General features: G+C 42.5%; 1 protein-coding gene across 1 annotated transcript in view; it reads left to right on the top strand.

Moving 5' to 3' along the window:
• Positions 1-843: 843 nt before the first annotated feature.
• Positions 844-21,002, top strand: part of l1cama (L1 cell adhesion molecule, paralog a) — a 44,422-nt gene continuing 24,263 nt past the window's right edge. Inside the window, exon 1 of the mRNA XM_063463934.1 lies at positions 844-952. The gene's annotated coding sequence lies outside the window, so the exon portion shown is untranslated. The remainder of the gene's footprint in view (positions 953-21,002) is intronic.

Genomic DNA, 21,002 nt, shown 5'->3' with positions numbered 1-21,002 from the left:
CATTCCTTGATTTTTGGATGAGCTGGAGGGGGAACAGAGAAGACTGAAACACAGATTCATGCTAGCAGGATGCAGCAGATAAAAGGACATAAAATAAAAGACCTGCTTTATCACGTGCGGCAGATTATCATCACCTATTGTCACCTAGTTATCTTGGCCCCGACAACAAACACATCCAGACAGCCCCTGAATTACCCAACCCTTCATTAGCCTTGAATCAGGACCTCTTCCCCCAAACTCAAATAAGAAATGGCAGATATTCCTGACACATTTTTATTCACCAGCGTTATGTAACATTCATCTCAGCTATGCCTGCAATTACTCTATAATGAACTGAAGTCCAGTGAAATTCTTAATAGTGCAATGAATTAAAAGAGCTTATGAAAGTTGAGCTCAGTGGAGCGTAGAGATTACAAACACAAAACCTCATATGGACATTATTTCACCCTGTAGTCTATTAGCCTCTGAAATGGTGCAGGGAGAGAAGGGAGAACAAGTGCTGGAGAGCCATAGGCTATTTCCTCTATCCATTATTATACCTGGCACTGCCCAGGTAAATACAAGAACAGTAAAAAGAGCTGCTGGACCCTTTAATCCTGACCGTGTGGAAGGAGAAAGGGGAGGACAGAGGGGTACAATAAAGGAATGGCCAGAATCCACAGAGAGCGAGGTGAGGAGAGTGATGGGAGGGAACAGAGGAGGAGGAGGGAGAGAGGCAGGCAGAAAAGGAAGGGTGATGTCACCTCTAACAGGCAGCCAATGAGAGTCAGGGAGGGAGAGTGAGAGAGAGAGAGGCCGAAGGAGGGTGTGTTTTTCTATCACTGCAGCATCAGCAGAGGAAAGGGGCACGATCATTTTCATAGAGAAGAGAAAGAAAAGACACAAGTAGATCAGGAAAAGAGGGCGAAAAGGACGGGAGGAGCCGACAGAGCAAAGGAGCATCACTCTGCAGGTAAGAGTATCTTTTTGTGATAAGGTGGGCAATTTGTCATCACATGGAGAGAGAAGCAGGAGTGTGCTGGTGAGTGGATTAATTAGGCTGCTAGGTGGAGGTGGCTTGTTTCAGAATCGCACCTTTGGCTCGTCTCATGCTGGCGGTGAAAAGACGACCGTCTGGTTCGTGTAAATCACTTTATTCTTACCTTTCTTATTTAAATCTCTTCACATTGTGAGGAAATCTTATTTCCACCAGACTTGTTGATGTTTGGGGGAAAAACCAAATTACAATTTTTAAACACATTTAACTGAAAGAATAATTAGACAAATGTAAAAAATGTCACCAGACGTCTGTATTGCAGTGTTTTGGGGGAAATATACTGTAACACTGAATCACTTTTAATTGTTTAAGGAAAGTCAGGTGCCAGGAGTAACCTGTTGGTGTAGAATACTTTTAGAGGAAATCTCTTCTCTTTTGTGGCTGGATTTATCACTTGCTGACTGAAGAGCAAGAACACTGCATGCAACAGGCTCTCCTCTCATTATATTGAATACAGAACAGTGCTGATTGCCATTGAACCTTTACTGGTCGGCATTACATTTCCCTTACCTTTTTAGCTAATGTTCCCTAAAGCTGGCATTTGTCTTAAATAAAAACTATGAAATATTGATTAATGGATATTTTTAAGTGCACTGAACCACGTTTTACATTTATAATACTCTGTCAAATGCAAAATAAAGCTGCCGTCTGCTGCAGCTGTCTACTGCATCACATTTGTAAAATTCTTCGCTTTGCTTCTCTTTCTGCCCTTTTAATTTAATATGAATATTCATTTTCTCCATGCATTCCCCTCCCCCAGCTGATATCTGTGTGGCTTAATGTTAAGTACAGCCTATGATTGCAATGTCCTCATCAGATTTTCACTCGGGTGTATGAAAAACGACAAAGCGGAGCAGACCCCAACAGTTTTTCTAGTTCACTAGTCTTATTTCCTACACACCTGCAGTGAGTGTGTTGTGGCAGGTCGGTGTCAGGCTGGGTAATTTAAACCTGCTGAAATAAGAGAAGAAAAGGAAAAGGAAGTGGGGTGGTGAAAGAAAGGCAAAGAAATTCAGAAATCAACAGGAGATAGACTGAGAGAGAGACATTTAGACTGAAGGAGACATCAGAGTGAAAATAAGGGTGGGGCAGCGCACGCAGCAGACAGTGGAGGTGTGCCGACGAATGGAGGCGCTCACCTGGCTGTATGCCATACAGATGCCTGCTATCAGCCTCTGCGACCTGTGAACCATTAGTTTCTGAGCCCAACGAAAACAGATGGTTGCACCAGTTGTGTTAATGCTACAGATTATATACAGTATATCAATATATATTAAATGGATTTGCCAGAGACAGCTGCTGATGGTCGTGAGATTTTCCCCACTTGACGGTTCTTCACTGCCTGTCTGGTGTTTTGTAAGTAACGCACGCATATCATGCACAGAGATGTGACTGGATTTTTAATAAAGCAGTGATTAAAAATCTGCGGGTATCACAAGTGTTTGTGTGCTAGTACTGCCGTGAACTGACACTCTCCCCCTTCCTCGATGCCTCAGTAGCCTGGAGCTTGTCCCAGATGAACCCAGTCAAGGGACTGGAGGGGAAGGAAGGCTCTGTGCCTCACAATGACTTGTAACCATCTGTACAACATCCATAAACACACTGCACTGCACACGTCCACACAATAGATCAAGATACAGCTGCTGCTGAAGGGGTGCGTTGGAGTGAATGAGAGTGTGTTTGTGTGTGTGTGTATGGATCCTCACTGTGGCAGCGATGCTCCAGAGACCCACTGCTGGTCATATTATCATACTATTAAATGCAGCGGATTTTGTATGGCAGTGGCAGTGAATCTCTAGACTGCGCTGGGAGCTGCTTGTGTAGCAGTGATATTGTTGTCAGAGTAGCCAGACTTGGACTCCGTCATTACCCTTGCTACAGTATGGTGCAGAATGTAATCTCCCCTCTGACGCTGGCTGGTTAATTGAGCTGTTTCATCAAAGAGATGGATGGAAACGGGGATTTATGTGCGGAGAGAAGGACGGACGAATGGGGATGTGCAATAAAAATAAGCAAAGTAGGAGGGTGTAAGCAACAATAAAAAAAAAAAGCTGAAGGGGAAGAAGAGGAACGTCCTTTTGAAAGGCAAATCACTTTGCATCATTTAAAGCATGGTCACTCCTTTTAGGGAGCGGAGAGAAGAGCACCAACTAGGACGAACAAAAAAAAGCAATGCCATAAGAGAAGACACCAAAAGGAAGAATTGTTTATTTAAACATAAATACTCTAAATATTATTGAAGAAGGTTATAGGTAGGTAGAGCCCTGCAGTGCTTTGTGACATATTTATGCTTTTGCTGTATACGGTTTTTAATGTCAGGGACTGGCCCATTTCCAAATGCCTTTAGTCCAGCAGTGGAAGTTGGGAGCTGTGTTGTGTAGGAGGAGAGGAGTGATTTGCTCTCAATATGCCAGCTAGGAGCAACTCCAGAGTAGAGCAGTACAGCTCTGGCCCTTAGCCCGTCAGCCACCTGTTATTGCCTTGGGGCATATTTGTCAGTCATCCCGCTCACCAAACACAGATATACGAACACACACAAGCAGAAACACATCCTCAGCAACCCAAACAAACACTCTGCAAATACACGCTGCAGAGGTCCTGTTGCAGTGCGCCAAATTAAAGATTCTCTAATGTTGCCTACACGGCCTGATTACTTAAGCGTCTGCGACTGATCAAAGACCACACTCATCACTTTCTGGGGATTCAGCCATTAAAGCGGCAACGGGGTAAAATAAGGGTTAAGAGGAAGCGCTCGCTCCTAGACTGAAGTGTCAACAATAACACTTTCAAGTCTGAGTTTCTTTTTATCCTCTTTTGAGAATAGCGGTTGTAAAGTTACAAACTCACAACTGCAGATTCAAAGGCTCGTGAGTGAAAGGCTCCCTTGAGTTATCTTCCAGTGTGTGTGTGTGTGTGTGTGTGCGTGCGTCTTTTCCATGCTGTGTGTGTGTGTGGGCGTGCGTGCACTGTTCAGCATCAGGATCCTGTTCCTTCAGGATGCTGTCAAGATGGAGAGTGAGCCCCCCCTTCCCCTTCCACCAGCTGCAGCTTGGAGGCTGTTTGATTTAGACTGTGCAGATGGGAGTCGACCCACTGGGTGTCAAGTAGGGGATCGTGTCGACATGCTGTCAGGGTTTGGTGGGGAATACATTGTGGTGATTTAGGGAGCCAAGGGTCAGATAGATTGACAGGCCAGCAGGGGTAAATTATTATGGAAAAGTGAGGAGGAGGAAATGAAGCGAGCAAAGGGGAGAGGGAATTTTGCAAAGGTGAGGTGAAGCAGAGGGGGGCGAAACCATAAAAATGTGAAGGACTGATTTAAAAGGCAGGAGGATGCTATGGAGATGGGATAAATATGGAAGTTGTACTGGAAAGTAGAGAAGAGGCGTTGTGATCTAAAATCACATTTCCCGCTCTTCGAACCTTTAAACATGGCTAATCTATGGGACGGCGTGACAATCTGTAGAGTCGGGGGAATTCCCAATGGGATGGCTCCCATTCACCTCTCTTTTGGGCCGCCTGGGTGGGGAAAAATGACTTTTTGAAGAGAAAATTACATTTTCTTCAAAATGCCCATTCTACCATCTACCATCGCAGTAGATCAGATGGGATTTACCATCTGAAGGAGTTACCCCCTCCCAAATATTCAAGTCCGTTGGTGATTATGGAGACCAGGAAGAGGAGCTGAAAAGGCTAGGCTCAAAAAAAGAAGGGGGTTGGAGGAAGCTGTCAAATGTGCTGAGTTAACCTGTTTACCACGGGATAGATCCCAGATGCAGCCTGTAAGCAGACAGCCTGCATAGACTATAAGGCTAGCACAATTGATATAAAACCAATTCATATCATAGAGGTGACTAGCCTAGTTTATTTTGTAGAGCCCAATAGGTACACGATGAATCACAGATGTTCTGCCGTTATAAGAAGAACATAAATGGTTCCAGGATGATCTGTGTAATATTGAATTACTCCTTTTAATTTAATGTTTTTGTAGCATCAGAGCAGCAGATAAGCCCATCAGACACTGTTGAACCTGATAAGCTTGGAGAGGCCATGACAGAGGGCACAGGTAGAGAATAGTCTTAACAGAGTTAAGTCATTTAAATTAAGTTATTCATGTCTAGTGTAAAATATAACACGCGGAGAATAGACAAGATAGACTCTATAGCCTATCAAGACTGAATATATCCGCATGATGGTAGCTAGCCTAATTCATTTTAGCCTGTCAAGTCAAATAGTCTAAATTGTGCATCCCAAATATTAATGATAAACTATTATGATATGTAATATATAATTGTTAAAAAAACAACAACCCCCAAATAAATTCCTCCACTGTGGAAAAAAGCCCCCACTTCATGTTGCTGCCTTTGAATGTCTTATTTTTTCTCCTTCCTCCAGTCTTCGTGTGATGCCGTTGTTTGATTTCATGTCGTATCAGTATTCATACAATGATCAGACAAAACAGCATCAGGATCTTAATCAAAGTAATGGCTGAGGCTCCCATTAGCCTTCCCAGAAAAAGACTCAGACAAAGACTCATAAATCCATCCCTATTATACAATTGAACCTGTGATGGAGACCAAGGCCCACATAGAGGCGTCATGTATGGAAACAAATTTAATTTGGCAGAGTGAATTACTTTATCACTTTAATATAGCTTTAGAAGTGATGGTATGGGAGAGGAGAAATGGCAGTATTCCCCTGGGTAACAAATATGATATTGGCAGTTAAAATTGCAAAACTGAAACCCAGGAGAGAAATTAATTACTGACAAACCAATAACCCAGCTGGAGGCCCAAGATATTGTGGAAAGAAACTCTTTAAATAAGATAATTAAAAATAAAAAAATTGTTATCGCTCTATCATTATGTTGCAAATCGTTCTAATCCTGTGACTTAAATTTTTTACTCGATGTGTCTTGAAATGAAAAGATGTAAATCACACAGAATCATACTGAAAAGCTGCAAAGCAATAAAGCTACACACTGAATATGAATTAGGGGAGATATGAAACTCTGTCTGTCCTCCCGGATGCTCTCCTCATCCTTTTTCTGTCTCTTGCAAAATTATCTCTTTGTCTCAGCAACATAGAGAATTCCCCTCAGCGTCACTCCTTGTGGACCACAGTCAGCTCTATGAAAGAGGCTTTATTGTCCACCTCAGTAGCTATAATTAGACTAAATTGACCCTCTGTCCAGTGTATTTCCCCACTGCATGTATCTGTCTCTATGAAGTCTTCTGTTTAATGTCGAAGATGTTCCTCTGCCTAATTGTGTGCATCAGTCACAATTCACAGTGGCCAGATGAAGGAATTAATTATTCATCAAATACCAGTGTTGGAATATTATTTTTTAATTTGTTAAAGACAATGTAAAGTATCTTTTGATGGATTATTCATTATTCACATTAAAATTTATGTGCTATAGCTTCTAGATAGCTGCAAAATTACACTACATTAAACTATATGAAAATCACTGATGTTGTTTTATATATATATATATATATATATATATATATATATATATATATATATATATACATATATACATATATATATACATATATACATATATATATACACAACTTTTTGTTAAAGAGGTACAACAGTGAGTGTCTATAACCGTCTGTGAAACACGGTGGAGGCTCTGTCATGGTTTGGAGCTGCAGTTCAGCCAGTGTTGTTGGGCATCTTGTCAAAATGACAAATGCAGAAATGTACCACCAGATTTTGATCTACCATGCAATGCCATCTGGAGAGCTTCTGACTGGCAACAACTTAATTTTTCAGCTGCCACTTCAGTAAAAGCATGCATGGATAGAAAAACACACAAGGGAACACCATCAGTCATGAACTGGCCTCCCCAGAGCCAACATCTGAACATCACTGAAGCCAAGTGGGACCATTTTCAAAATATAAAGAAATGAGGGCCAGCTCATGACTTTTGCACAGTTCTTCATATTAAACACAAAATCTCAATGGTATTTTCAGAGGTGGGGAAGTAACAAAGTACAAATTCTTTGTTACTTCCCCACAAATTTTCAGGTATCTGTACTTTACTTGATTATTTAATTTTCTGACAACTTTTTACTTTATTCCCTACATTTTAAAACAAATATCTGCACTTTGTACTCTACTGTAGATTTTCAAAATGGGCTCATTACTAGGAGTTATTGTTTCACATTACCGCGAGCCTCCAAACATCAAACATATTTGAACTTGAACAGTAACACCTGAAAGGCAGTCCTGCTCGTGTATTAATCACCCGAGGATGTAAAAGAGATGACGTGTGCCAAAGTCAGGGGTTAAAAGTTTGCTGGTGTTGTTGTGGTGCTTTGGGTGTTGCACTACAGAAGACAAAGGAAGTGGCAGATAACTTCAACTGCAATGTTTCTTTCAGCTCAAGAAACGTCGGCAAACACAAACTGATTTTTAGATGATGATGCTTAGATTCATTGACTGAATTCCGCCTTCATGCCAAGTTTATATCATCTCGAAAAAAGAATAGAATAAACTGTGTACTGTCAGTGTAGAAAAAGGAAATCAGCCAGGACATCTCATGAAACATCTGCTGACATCTGGTTGAACTCAGTTGTGTAAATCAACAAAGAGCAGCAGCTCAGCTAATCACAGCCTGTCCACTAAGAAAATCTAATGGAGCGCTCAATAGAAATTATTGTGAATTCTGAATATTTTCTCCACATCAAGCCATTACAACCAACTTTAGGGTTCCCCCACCTGCTGAATCCTTTACTTTAACCTCTTCCCCACTCATTTTCCTATTTAGAGGCAAAGTCACCCTCTACAATTTAGGCAACAAAAATTAGAGATATTTTCTTATTTTCCTTCTGATTCAAGCTGAATACAATTAGAATTAAAAATTAGGCATCTTCTAATATTATGTTATTATTACATTAATGTAGGACAAGGCTCAGGTAGCTTTGCACATGAATAGCTGGTAGAAACATCTTCTAATTGTTACTTTCTTACTTTGAGTATATTTCAGAGCCTGTACTTTTTTACTTTTACTTGAGTAAAATTGAATCAGCACCTCAACTTTTACTGCAGTATTTTTTAACACTAGTATCTGTACTTCTACTTAAGTACAGAATGTCTGTACTTTTGCCATCTCTGGGTTTTGTAGTCACAGTAGTGGAAGTGGCCGAGTGTTATAGCATCTCACAAACACCCTTCATTTGCATTTCATAAAGAGATTTTGTAGGCAGGGAGGTATCTCAGCGTGTAGCATCAGCATGTAGCTCTGGACTAACATACCTTCTGAAAAATGCATTTTTAGAGTGAGTTGTCTTTAAAAATGCATGTATAAAATGTACGTCCTCTGGAGGAAAGCATTGTCTTTTTTTTGAAGGCACTGAATTTTATTTTTCCTGACTGATTTTTCTGATTTTCCTGATTTTTCCTTTTTTGCTGGCTCCATGCTACCAAATTGAGCTCTCATCCGTCTCACGGATGTGTTAATAAAAACTAAGACATTCGTGTGACGATACTGACAACATCTCCGACCACATTATGATACTTTGGGGAATTCACATATCATCGCCCCATTGTGGCTTTCATTACACTGGCTGTTTATTAAGAAGACACGGCCTCGTTGGTTTACTAATTTATTGATTTGTTGCTAAGAAGCTGGCTGCATTTTTAATGAAATTTGGGTTTGTGATATATCTCAGAACTGTAGGCTACTTCTGCGCTGTTGCTTTAAGTTACATCATGCAGCTCCTCTGAGATTTTGACAGAGTTTCTCAATACTTCTAGAATTTATTCTTCATCTGTGCCTCTCTTCTTGTTTTCCCTTCGGACCGTTCTTCTCAGTGTCCTTGGCATAACTTTCATGCCAGCTCATTTGTTTCCCATCATAACTGGATACACTTTTAAACAGTTTAGACAGACAGGCAACATTTTACTTGTACAAATGTATCTTTTGCACAGTTAGTATTTCATAGACGTGGCTGAATGTTTGAAACGACGGGGAGCCCGTTTGCCACACGACATGCATAATCGGGAGCACAGACAATCTGCTTTTCTTCAGACATTAAGGTAAGTGTGCTGGATGCTGTCCAGTGACGGAGTCGCACTCGCCATTTTCTCACATTTGAAATACAGTGTGCTTTGAGTGTTTTGAATCCCTCTGAAGGCTTATTTATTTGGAGTGTTTACATTTTAGTGTATTGATTTGCTTTCACTTGCCTCATTCTCACGGTACTCCTACACCTCATTTGAATGGGCCATAACTGGAATAGATGGGGCATGAAGCGCAAGCATGAGGACAAACTTGCACTGGCAGGTACTTCAGGCGATGCAAGTATCAGACTGTCTGTATCTGTGATGGAAAATTTTGGTAAAAACCATTGCTTATGTCTGCACGAGAGCAGTTAATTATGATATACTTGCAAAAATAACGTGTGAGACAGGAAAAGTGTGGTTGAAAAAGAAACCAACAGTGACACTAACTGAAAACATGATGCAGTGGTGGGAAAGGTTGAGATAAGATAAGAAGTAATAAGGATAAGATCATACAGTTTTGGCACGTCTGCACATTAAAGTACTCGTAAACACTGTGTAACTCAGGATGCGACCCCCACTCCTTGCTTCAAGTAAAACTTGTTGAAAATGTGATTCTGTGACTCTTTGGTCATTGCTTAAATGTTTGATAAAATTGCTCCTAACAATCTGTCTTCTCTTCATGTCTCAGTGATGTTGTGACTCTACTTTCTTAGAGGCGTTTTATCTGCTGTGTCAGCCATGATATATTCATTAGGGTTGGATTACAGAGAGTGGGAAAGGATCAGGTTTTGAGTGGGTTGTAATCCTCATACACAGGCCTAATTTAATCTTACCTACTGTGCCATCCTATTACACACTACACCCACCGCATGTATTCAAGTGCTGGCTGGAGGAGAGCAGATGGGGGGCATACAGGGTTAAAACAGGGTAACGTCAGACAAAAGAGTGTGAGACAACGAGGACGGATCGTAAGAAAAGACCTACGGAGAAGGAAAATTGATTATGAACAGCAGGAGAGAAAAAATCAAATGCAGAGGAGAAAAAAGAGCCGAAAACATCAAAGAGAAACGAATTATCTGATAGATGAGATTTGGTGAAAGGTGTCCAACTATAGTGGTTGCTGGTTTCTTTCCTGTATGAGCAGGCAGAAAACATTTCTTACAAAAACTGTTTATCTCCGAGATTTCATTTTTATGTAATTAAAGACTTTAAATATCCCTCCCGCTATAAGACTGCAAATCCATCACACTGTGCTAGAAATTATTCATTGCAGTTATTAGAAATTCTAAACAGGGATGTCTAAAGAGTTAGTGAAGAAAACTGCTTAGGCATATTTTGTTTGGCAACTTCTCCTATCTGCCTTCTGCCCAGTGTATCCAGGGATGCCTCGCCACCTCATTATATTTATTTGGCCAAGTTGCAAAATAATTTGCATGCCACAGAGACTTTACACAGCGACGAGAGAGGGTTTATATAATGTAACCTAACTTCTGTTGTTTTTGCTACCATTTCTGACCTACATCCCTCTCATCATCCATCCGTATCTGCTCCTAGCCAGAATAAAATAGGCCACGCTTCCCTGCTACACAATCCACACACTATCTACCTGAAAAGGATCCTGTATGTGAAACTGTTCTTCTTATCCCCCCCTCTTTGTTTTTAAAATCAGGTTGGTGTTGCAGTCGTTTCAGTCTGCTCTCTGAATTGATAAGGGGTAATTGGGCAGAGCACTACAGAGAGCCTCTCACAGGCCCAAGTTGCAATAACACGACTCTATATTTTGCTTTAAAACTGTCTGTTTACATCAGCCACTGTGCTCTGCTGCTCAGCAGTTCCTGCTGAGCAGTGTTTGTGGCCAAACTCACAGAGCGCACTTGGTGCAGCTATTTTGTAAACCATTTGTTTAAATCTTTGCTGAAGAGAGGATTTACTTGTGTAGCAGGACGCCGTGAGGATTGTTAATGTGAGGAAAAGATGAAAGGGACAGTCCCCAAGAGAAAACGCAGGAGCAACAAGAAGAAAACAACACAGCTTTATTCAGGGGGGCACGTGCCACATGCAGGGAGATGAAGAGGGAACGGATGCAAAGCATAAACAAACCGCATGGAGATGGATAAAGAAACGGGAGAGAATAGACCGAGGGTCCGGACATTGTTAATGAGCTTAACGAGGTAATTACACGCAAACGCAGAGACCTCATCCTCCAGGCCCTCACGCAGGTTGGGAGGGGAAAGGGGAAGCAGGCGAGAGAGCTGGCAGAGAAAGAGAAGACCTTTGTTATCAGTCACCTTTTGTTTTGATTGAACAATTAAAGTTTGAACCTGCTCAGGGCGTGCGTAGGAACTGTGAGAATGTGGAGGTTGAGATGAAAATCGCTGAGAGAAGATAAAGAGGAAAAGACACAGGGAGCAGAGGGAGATGGGAGGGTAAAGGACAGAGAGCCCGCAGCGATTAAAATGTCACCGCGAGCAGAGGCAGATGCACACCTGTCAAGCACAAATTCGCCTGCACACCTGCAGACTGAACAGACAGCATGCGCTCTCTGCTGGAATGACTTTAATTCCCAGTATGCATCTTCCACCTTCATATGTCTCTCTAGATGTTTTTCGATGCTAGTCCCCCTCCATAATCCTACGTGTCTTTTTGTTTCTCCTTTCCGTAGTCCAGACAGTTTATGTTTTATTTATGTATGCAGCGAACGCTGTTTTGACCAGTCTGTGGTTCAGAAGGGGGACAAATAAGCCAACAATAAAACGTTAGTGACAGGGCTGTTACCAGCTTTGCAGCCATCACACACGCGTTGCTTCCTGTGCTTCGACCCCTCGGCCTGCCTGCGGGGTCCGTCCGCCTCCACAAGTGTCAGGACAGCTGGTTTGTCCTTTCAGTTTCAATAAAGGAAAGATGTCTCAGAGTTATTTGAGACGTGTTGTCATGCAAAACCTGTGTTTGTCTGGCTAGTTGTAGCAGGCAGGAGTTGCTGACGTGCTTTCTGGGTGTCCTATATAGAAACCAGCAGAATCAGCGGGTTTTAATCCGTACTATCATGGGGTGAAGATGAATTAGATCTCTGCCACTGTTGCAGGGGATTTAGTGTACCAGAGCGTTACCCCGGGTCTTTTTCTCTATGAGAAAAGATGTATCGTTATGCTCTGCATGCTTAGATCAACAGTTGGTGTGTGTGTGTGTGCGCATATAGACGTGCATTGTCAGAACATGTTCCTCAATGAACATAGCATCTTGTTGTTTAGCTGCAGGCGAAGGTTGCTAGAGTGTTCGGTGCTTCCCTGTGGCCTTTCTCTCTCTCTGTTTTCCTCTCTCGCTCTCATTGGAATTAGAGACAAACTCTTTCTGTCACCTTTCATAACTGAAGCAAAATGGGAAGGAAAGAGATATGAGAGACTATTTTAGGGACAAGGCCAAGGCTGGGGCCTTTTTGTTTATGGGGCAATACCCCAAGTGGATAGGGAAAAGAAAAGTGATGTGATGCAGGAGCAATGAAGCAAGGAAGATAGGAGCTGCAAAAGAGATGAAACAGCATCTTCACTTCCTTCTTTTTGTATTTATTTATTTTTTGCTTATTCACTCTGTCTGCCTCCTGGAATAGATAATATAAAGCCAGATATGCTTGTCACTCCCTTTAAATGTCTGACGGGAGATGACGCAAACAGACTGATGCGCACACAGCCGGGACAGAACAGGTTGTCTGTTTACCCTCTTTCATATTGCGCCTTGCTGAAAATTGATGCATGCGCCGCAAAATGTCACGTCCTTGATCTCTTTGCACCACTACACACTGGTGCGTAGAGGGGCTGGAGCTGTGCAGAGACGTGGGGAGGGGGATTTACAGAGGGGTCTGCAGAGGAAACAGGGCTGTGCGCCTCAGATAACACTGCAGCCTTTGATGGAGCCTGGCCCTTCTCTGTTGGAGAGCGCAAGCTGCTCCGCCTCAGATACATCCCCACCTTGGACTCCGCTGGTAATGATTGGATTTAGTTACAGAACAGAAATGGTTTTCTGATGATAATGATAACAGATGCGAAGGGAGTTAGTCAGCCACTTAGGGTCGAGGGACCGTATCGATGCTGTGCCAGCCTGCAGATTTCCCCTTAGACTCCCCTGCCTCTCGCAGGCTTGATAGAAGCTGATGGTGGAGGTTGATAGAACACTACCTGTAATTGCATTGTGTATGATCCTAGAAGGGTGGCTGTAATGAAGATGTAGTGCAGGATAGCTGCATTCCACAAGCCAGCAGAAGCTTGGTAGGGGGTCTGGAGGAGTTTAGAGAGAAAAAAGGCGTGGTTTTCTACTTATAGCATGAAGCAATCAACAGGGAGCAGGGAACTGACAATAGAAGGGTAAGAGAGACAGGAGTGGAATTAAAAGACTTAAAAGTTGACAGCCGAGAATGATGAACTCTTTCAAGTGTTGGTAGCATGTAGACAAAACGAGAGAACTGGAGAAAGACGGGAGATCGGGGAAAGCGCAAGTGAAGGCGACACGCAGGAGACAGAAGATGAAGGTAGTGAGTATAAAAGTGCACATCTATGACGAAGGAGACAGGGGATGGGGGGATGGGGTGAGGAGGATGAACATGTGGGAGGGGGCAGGGAGAGAAATATTTGCACTGTGCCACTGAGCTGGAGTCAAGAGGTTGTCATGGTGATAGTGAGGTGAGAAAAGAAAAGGGAGGCAGGGGTATTGACACCTACACACACACACACTGAGAGACACACACATATAAAAGCTCATACACGCAAACTACAGCAAATAAAATTCGTCTTTCATAAGAATACTGACCTGTCACATCTCGGGTAAACAGACTTTTTCATGGGGATGCACACAGAGTGGGTGTGCACGACTAAGCTGAGGTCATGTATGAAGCCTGGTAGTCATATTACTATGCAAACTCTGTTTCCCAGATCGCTTTGCTTTCTTTTATCCTCAATCAATCCCATTTGAATGGCATGCAAATCCTTTGAAACTGACTTTAGCGTTGCCTTTAGTCTGCTGCTGCATGCACCTGCCTGTGTGTCGGTGTGTGTATCTGAGCCTTTCTGTGTGCGCAACAAGCAGCTCTAGTCGGGCATGTTTGTCTGAGCCTGTGCACATACTTACATAATAACCATCTGTAGTTTCATATAAATATTAAAAATGATAAACCTACAGAGGCAGCAGAAGGAAATGTAAAAATTTGAGGATTTTTTGGGTGTTTAAGAGAGTAGTTTTTACAGTCTGAAACCCCGTAAACTTTATAACAGCTTGCTATGATTAAGTCCCAGTTTTTTTTCCTCTTAAATAAAATCAGCTTCACGTTAACTACTAGGAATTCAACAGACTCGGCTGAAACCATCTTCAATCCTTATTGACTAAACCAAACGAGTGACTTGCCTTTGTGTTATGGGGAAAAGGTTGGGTGTGTAAAAGGAAAAAAAAAGCAAGCACAGCAGGAAGAAAACACATTTCCATATTGAGCAACAAACAAATCAATACCACTGCTCGTTCGTAATGCTGGCTCTTATATGAAATATGCTTTTAGTTGTGTACTGAGTGCTGGGAGGCAGTGCTAGCTCAAAAAAAGTGCACTGCAGCTGATGACTCGATAATCATTTTTTAAACTGTTTGAAGTTTTACAAAAGCCTAAAAAATACTGCAAACATGATCCTTTCTTTAACCCTGTTCTTCCTCCTTATCAGTACACACACAGCCACAAACACACCCTGTTTTCCCACTTTGTTTCCACTCCATAGATATTTACTAGCTGTTTAGGGATGTTATCTCCGCTCTTGTCCCCAGAAGACCTTGTATTTGATTAAATGAGTAGCACTTAAAATGAGTGCAACTTTTAACAAAGTTAATGGGTTTGTCGAGAAGCTTTTTGTGTGACCTGGTATGTCATTTTAAACATGTCAATCAGTAGATCTTCCAAGCTGTTTCGGTAACTGCATCTCCTCTACTTCTATTACTGCAGCTAGTTTAGTTTGTGTTATATAATTTTTTATTTTTTTTGCAGGGTTTCTCTTGTTTGCTTTGTTTTGGCAATGAAGTGATAAGTAGGAACATTTTGTGTGTGGGTTGTGTATGTTTTCATTAATGTGATTCCTGTAATTTCCTGTGCGATTCCTTCATGTCTCTACAAGCCCAGTGTAACGCTAGAAAAAAAATCCATCCTCTTTCCCACAGTCGTTCGGCCACTGGGGCTCTTCCATGCAAACGTGTTAGCAAAGCACTATGTGTGACCTTGCCCTGCCAGCAGCTCATTTCCCTGAAGTGGTGGAAAAAAAACGGATTACATCCAACGTAAGGAGACCTTGACAAATGCGTCTGGCAAAGACTGAAGTCTTGGCATAAAGCTTTCTGCGGAGAAGCCCACGGGCAAATCTATCTACTAGAAATTTAAGCTAAATAAAAAGAAAAATACCTGCAAAACCTGGAAAATGGAGACACAGAAACAACTCTCAGATTTGTTTGGTATGAATCCACTTTCACTCAGGTACGGGGCTCTCTGCTATCTATCCTGTTATGATGGAGGCAGCAGGCGACATAAACACCCCGCCCATCTCTTCAGGTTATGGCGTGCTGCTTTTCCCTATGGATGTGGCCACGTGTTCTTGTGTGTCACACAAGTGGCTGGCAGCTGAGTCCTGCAGCGCTATATAGGCCACTTATCACCTGACCCGAGGGACCACACCCTTTTCTCTGTCAGATGAATGACTGAATGCACAGCACTTCTTTAGAAATCACTACCTGCAGCACACAGCAGGCCTCCCTCCACCTGCTCTCTGCACTGATGCAACCCACACATATGCAGACATATGGTCCTATTCACACCTGAGGCTCATGTGATAACTAAAGCACTACAGCCTTCCCTTTTTATTTTTACAGCTTTCACTGCATTTATGGATGGCTGATTCAATAACAGCAAGACCTATATGGAAAAATTATCACAGAGTCAATGTTTTGTGCCCATCTAAATAAAATGGTTTAGCTTTTCAAGCATCATATGCAATGCTTCAGTGCCTGGTTTCCTGCTGGCCCTCTTACTTTTTTTGTTGCTGTAGCGTGTTTGTGATCTGCAGCTAAGCTGCTGCGTTTGGTTTCGAGGCTAACAGTGACAGATACTATACTAATGTTAGCTCCTTTTCACAGCCCAGCCTATCTCCAGTTTGATCCCCAAAGGCTTTACTAACAAACAAACATAAAATCTCCTTTTCCCCCATCTGAGCTGGTATTTTTATTTATTTATTTATTTTTTATCTCTAAGGGATGAATAGCTGCATACAAACGCATTTACTCAAGTATCTCCCCTGAATCTCAGTTCCCAAACAGAATATGTCCTCACAGGGGAACAAAAAAGTGTCAGTGAAGGTCAAAATGCATGTCAAAATAAAAATAAAAAGAGGCAAGTTATTCACTCTGGGGGATGAGGAGAGGGAGGAAGAGGCTGACTGTCAGAGATAAAACCAAACAAACAAACAAAAGAATGCAAGGAGTGTAGGATGGAGCAGGAGACATGAGAGGGGAAAGAGAGAAGGTCACTCGTAATAGCTCTTCCACATAATTTCATAATGCCATGATTGCCCCTATTTACTCTGGCTAACACCATTAACTCTCTGCTGTATGGACACTAAACCATTATGGCACAAGAAATAGCTTCACAAGCTGTATACGATCACCACTGGATGCTCCTACAATACAGTTTACACAACAGTGTGCCTATAAGATATATGTGCATAAGTGTGGAATTATTTCGTAGTGTGCTGCAGAACCATTGTGTGTTTTATCTTACCTAAGAGGAAGTGTGGTGTGTGTAGGAGGGGTGGGGGGTATCTGGATGCAACACATCTTATATCGTCAGCGTGACACTGAGGGTGTGTCTGTAATTAGCGGTTTTTGTGCTGCAGGCACAGACTCTGACTGATGCTGTTGCTAATGAGGCAAATGACGCCCACAAGCAGAAGTTCGGCAGCAGTAAGGGTTTATATTTGAGTATGTGTGAGTACGAAGTCACAGTGTGTGTGTGAGTGTTTGCATGCACATACAGAGTGCACAGCAGGCCTTAGTGTACAGAAAAGATTTGATTTGCTTCCTTCGCATTATCTGTGTGTGTGTTTGCTGTTTTTAAGATTGGGTTTTCAGTTTTCTTTTAATTTTATTATGTTTAATTTCCAGGTGAAATTAAGGGAAATGGGAAGTGATTTTCATTGACCACATGTTGAACCTGTTTTACTCCCCCAGAGCAAAGTCTGCGCCCATGTTTTTAGCTATCCAGTCGCAAAAACATCTCCATTCAATACATTTTCATTTCCCACAACCAGCTGACTGACAGGCAAGACAAGTAAATTGTCTTATCAGTTTTGTACTTAAGTGCGCAGCAACTAGCATGCCAGGAGAGAGTCAAAGGCAGCACTCCATCTGCAAGACCGGCTCCATTAGCTGATAAGAGCGATTAGCTGACCTGCTGACACACAGACTGATCTTCACTGATACACGCAGCAACAGAGACGGCTTATGTGCGCCTAAACACATGCACACACACACACACACACACACACACACCGGGAATCTGATACACTATTACATGGGGTAACACCCCTATGTTGATCATTAAAGAGCTTTTACTGGTCAGGGTTCCCATAACTAGATCTCTCTTCCTTTAATGTCATTTAGGATTCACCTTTCTTTAAGAAAATAAATCTCTGCAACCTACTTCTTTCTCTCTTTGCTTTCATTCACGATGAATTTTCAATTTTTCAGACTTTTTTGTTCTCAACTTTGTTGTTAGCTCCACCCATCTGGTCTCCCGCCGGCGCTGCCCTTCTTTTCCCTTTGTTGGTTTTCCTTTCTCCTGCCTGCATCCCTTCTTCCCTCCATCCACCTCTCCTGCCTCTCTCCAGACCTGACGGATATCTTAATGAGTCCACTCCCTTCTCCTTGAATTATTCACCACTATTTTTTCTCTCTTTTTTTTTTGGGTTGTTGCCACCATTCCCATTGTATCTTAAGGGGAAAAACATCAATAAATAAACCACGCCAGAGGTAGCTTCTTCTGCAGTCTTGGTAATACGCTGAATAACTGTGAAATAAAGAGAGAGAGAGTGAGAATAGAGAGGTGAGGAGCACTTTGGAAATCTTGCACTGCTGTTTTGTAATTTAACTTTCTGTTGTATAAGTTTGTAAATTATTTAGCCTTATAATCCCTGAATTTGCAAGCTATAAATATGTGCAAACAGTGAATATATGAGCACACCCAGTAATTACACTTGTGTGTGTGCTGAGAGGAAAGTCTGTCAGTTTGCACCACTCAGTGCCTACGTGTGTGTGCATATGTAAGTGATACCGCAAACCCGATAGTGTCCATGTGTGTGAATAACTGAATTTGTATGTACAAGGGGGGATGCAGTGTGGAGACCATGTTGTTATGGCAACCAGGGTAGGGAGGGAGTGGGCGGTTGCCCTCACGGCTCCTCTGACAACCTTTATTTTCTCCTGCGTTGAGCCACTCCAATATTAAACCCTAATGCATGTCAAAACGGAGGGAGGGGGTTGAGACCTGTAGTGAGGTGGGGTCCTCGAAAACAGGTGCGCGTTTTGGAAAATGATGGCGATGCTGTGCGGTGTGCCTTCTGCCATCACGTTTGACACCAGTGGGAGTAGTAAAGTATGCAACTGCTGAGCTTATGCTAATAGTGGTATTGATAAATTCGCTGTCTGTGTATCGTGATTTCAGATAAGCTGTAGCTCTGCAGCTTTTTCCAGCTACTAAATTTCCATTTGGAGTTGACTGTGGATCATCAGTCTTGAGATATATGTTACTGGGCCTTTCAACAAAGAGTGCTGGCATGATGGCACTGGGAAGAGGCTTTATAGCGCAGTGGTTTCCCACTGTGCTATAAAGCCACTTTTCCATTAAAGTTGCAAATATTGAATTAACCAACCACGCTGCCTATTGTCCAAGCTAAAGTGCTACACCAGTAGTTTATTAAAGTGATGGAGTGAAAAGGGGTTCAATGCAGAGAAAAGAGGAGAGAGGAGGAGGGACTCTGAAACGTATTGTGAAAAGCGATCAGAAGGGAATTGAAGAAAGCTTTTAGTGTCGGCTACCAAGAGGGCTGACACTGAAAGAGAGGAGAAGACTGATGAAAAAAAAAATGGTGACAGGAAAATGGGTGCTCATCGTTCTTGGACAGTTCCTATTATAAAGGTGGGCTCCTAAGTAGAAATGCTTTTGCAAAATGCGAGAAAGTCCTATAAGAAAGGCAATCTTCCCAGCGGTGAGTGATTAATGACAAATGACTGAGTTAAAATTGGGGAACAGAGCGGAAACAGGGAGCTGGTATTATTTCACATGATTTGTGGTATTTTTCTGCTGTAGCGACAAAGTGGGCCGGAGACTGGTCTCACTGCAACAGGCTCATGCATTAACTATGACCCTGCCAGAGAGAGGAAGAGGGGAGGGTCTGAGGGAGAAAATCAGACAGCCACACCAAAGGCAGCAGGTATGGACGGTCACTGTCAGTCTGGGACCAAACCAAATGTATGGCAAGGGGAGTAGATGAATTATGAATTTGGGTGAATTTAGGGCAAATTGTGCCGACAGGAAGAAGATATCTATGAATAATTCACTCTGTAGGACGCCTGATCATCTACCCCCCACTAGCATCACCTTGTTTCACAGACACCCCGCCTCACTCGTACTCGCCATTGACCTTTGCAATTTCTCACTGCCCTTCTCCTGTAACGCCTCCAACCATCCGTCCTCTTTCTTTAGGTACTGCTCCCTTTGCTTTCGTCTAAATCACGCCATCTCTCCCCTGTCCCTCTATCCACTTCTCTCTCTTCAAAACAATAAGAAAATCTGATGCTTCTTCAGACAGAAGAACCCTCAGGGAAGAAGAAGGGGTAAAGGGGGGCACGTATTCATTTATTTTTCTCCCCCCTCCTTCCGTCCTGCATCTTCTCCTCCTACACGTCTTCACAGCTGGAGGTAGTTAATATTTAAAAGCAAGGCATGACAGGACACGAGACCTGCACACATGCTTGAACACACCCACACATGTTCACTCGTGAATCCAACAGAGCGGTTGTATCTGATCAAAATGTGCTGCAAATTAAAAAAAATTAAGATAAACACATATATCTATATTTATGTGGTTTTCTGCGTTAAGGGGAAGGAATACCAGCTATGTTCATTAGGAGGAGTGAAATGATGTACTTGTGGCTGACTGGCATAATGGAGATGAGAATATATGTGAAACTCAAGACCTGATTAGACTCCTGAGGTTTGATCCTGTGTTATTGCCCCACCTTCTTCATAAACAAGCGAGCCTATTAAGCACAGGAAGTGCCCGACAACGCCCAACATGTCTGCTTAATGCTAATTACAACATTTTGCAGAGGAAGGATGGGTGGGATCTTCTCTCTAATGGGTGACAGGGGGTTACACATCACAACAGCGCTGCAGTGGTTAAACTTTACTAATGATGGCAGTACTAACAGCATAATGCAAAATGTTTGAGTTATTTGCATTTTCTAGGCAAAATGCCTCAAAGCAAAGCATGAATATTTAAAGGAGCTGCTAAATCGACTCGGTCGATTCGGCTTGTTTGATACATGACCTGTTGGTGGCTAATTTTCAGCAACGTTGTAGCAAAACAGAAATGACCTTGCCCTCGGATCTCAACACAATGCTGCTCACTCTCCGGTCTCTCTGTGATTGAATGACTTTTGATGGTGCCCGTTGACATCCCAGTGGTGATAATAGTTTTTAAAAGCACTCAAACACCGTGAAGGTTCATCTCAGCCCAGCTGCGAGCAGCCATCCCAGGCGTGACCTTTGACCCTGTCAAATGAAGCAGGTAACAGGGATGGGATTGGATCACTGACAGCTGCACAGCAGACGCCCTGAAGAAGTGAAATCAGACATCTGCTTCAATGACAGTCTCTTGCT

Source organism: Pelmatolapia mariae, linkage group LG20 (assembly GCF_036321145.2).
Source record: "Pelmatolapia mariae isolate MD_Pm_ZW linkage group LG20, Pm_UMD_F_2, whole genome shotgun sequence".
NCBI classification, from domain to species: domain Eukaryota; kingdom Metazoa; phylum Chordata; class Actinopteri; order Cichliformes; family Cichlidae; genus Pelmatolapia; species Pelmatolapia mariae.
The sequence above is the reverse complement of the archived record's forward strand: the minus strand, read 5'-3'. Positions and strand labels throughout refer to the sequence as shown.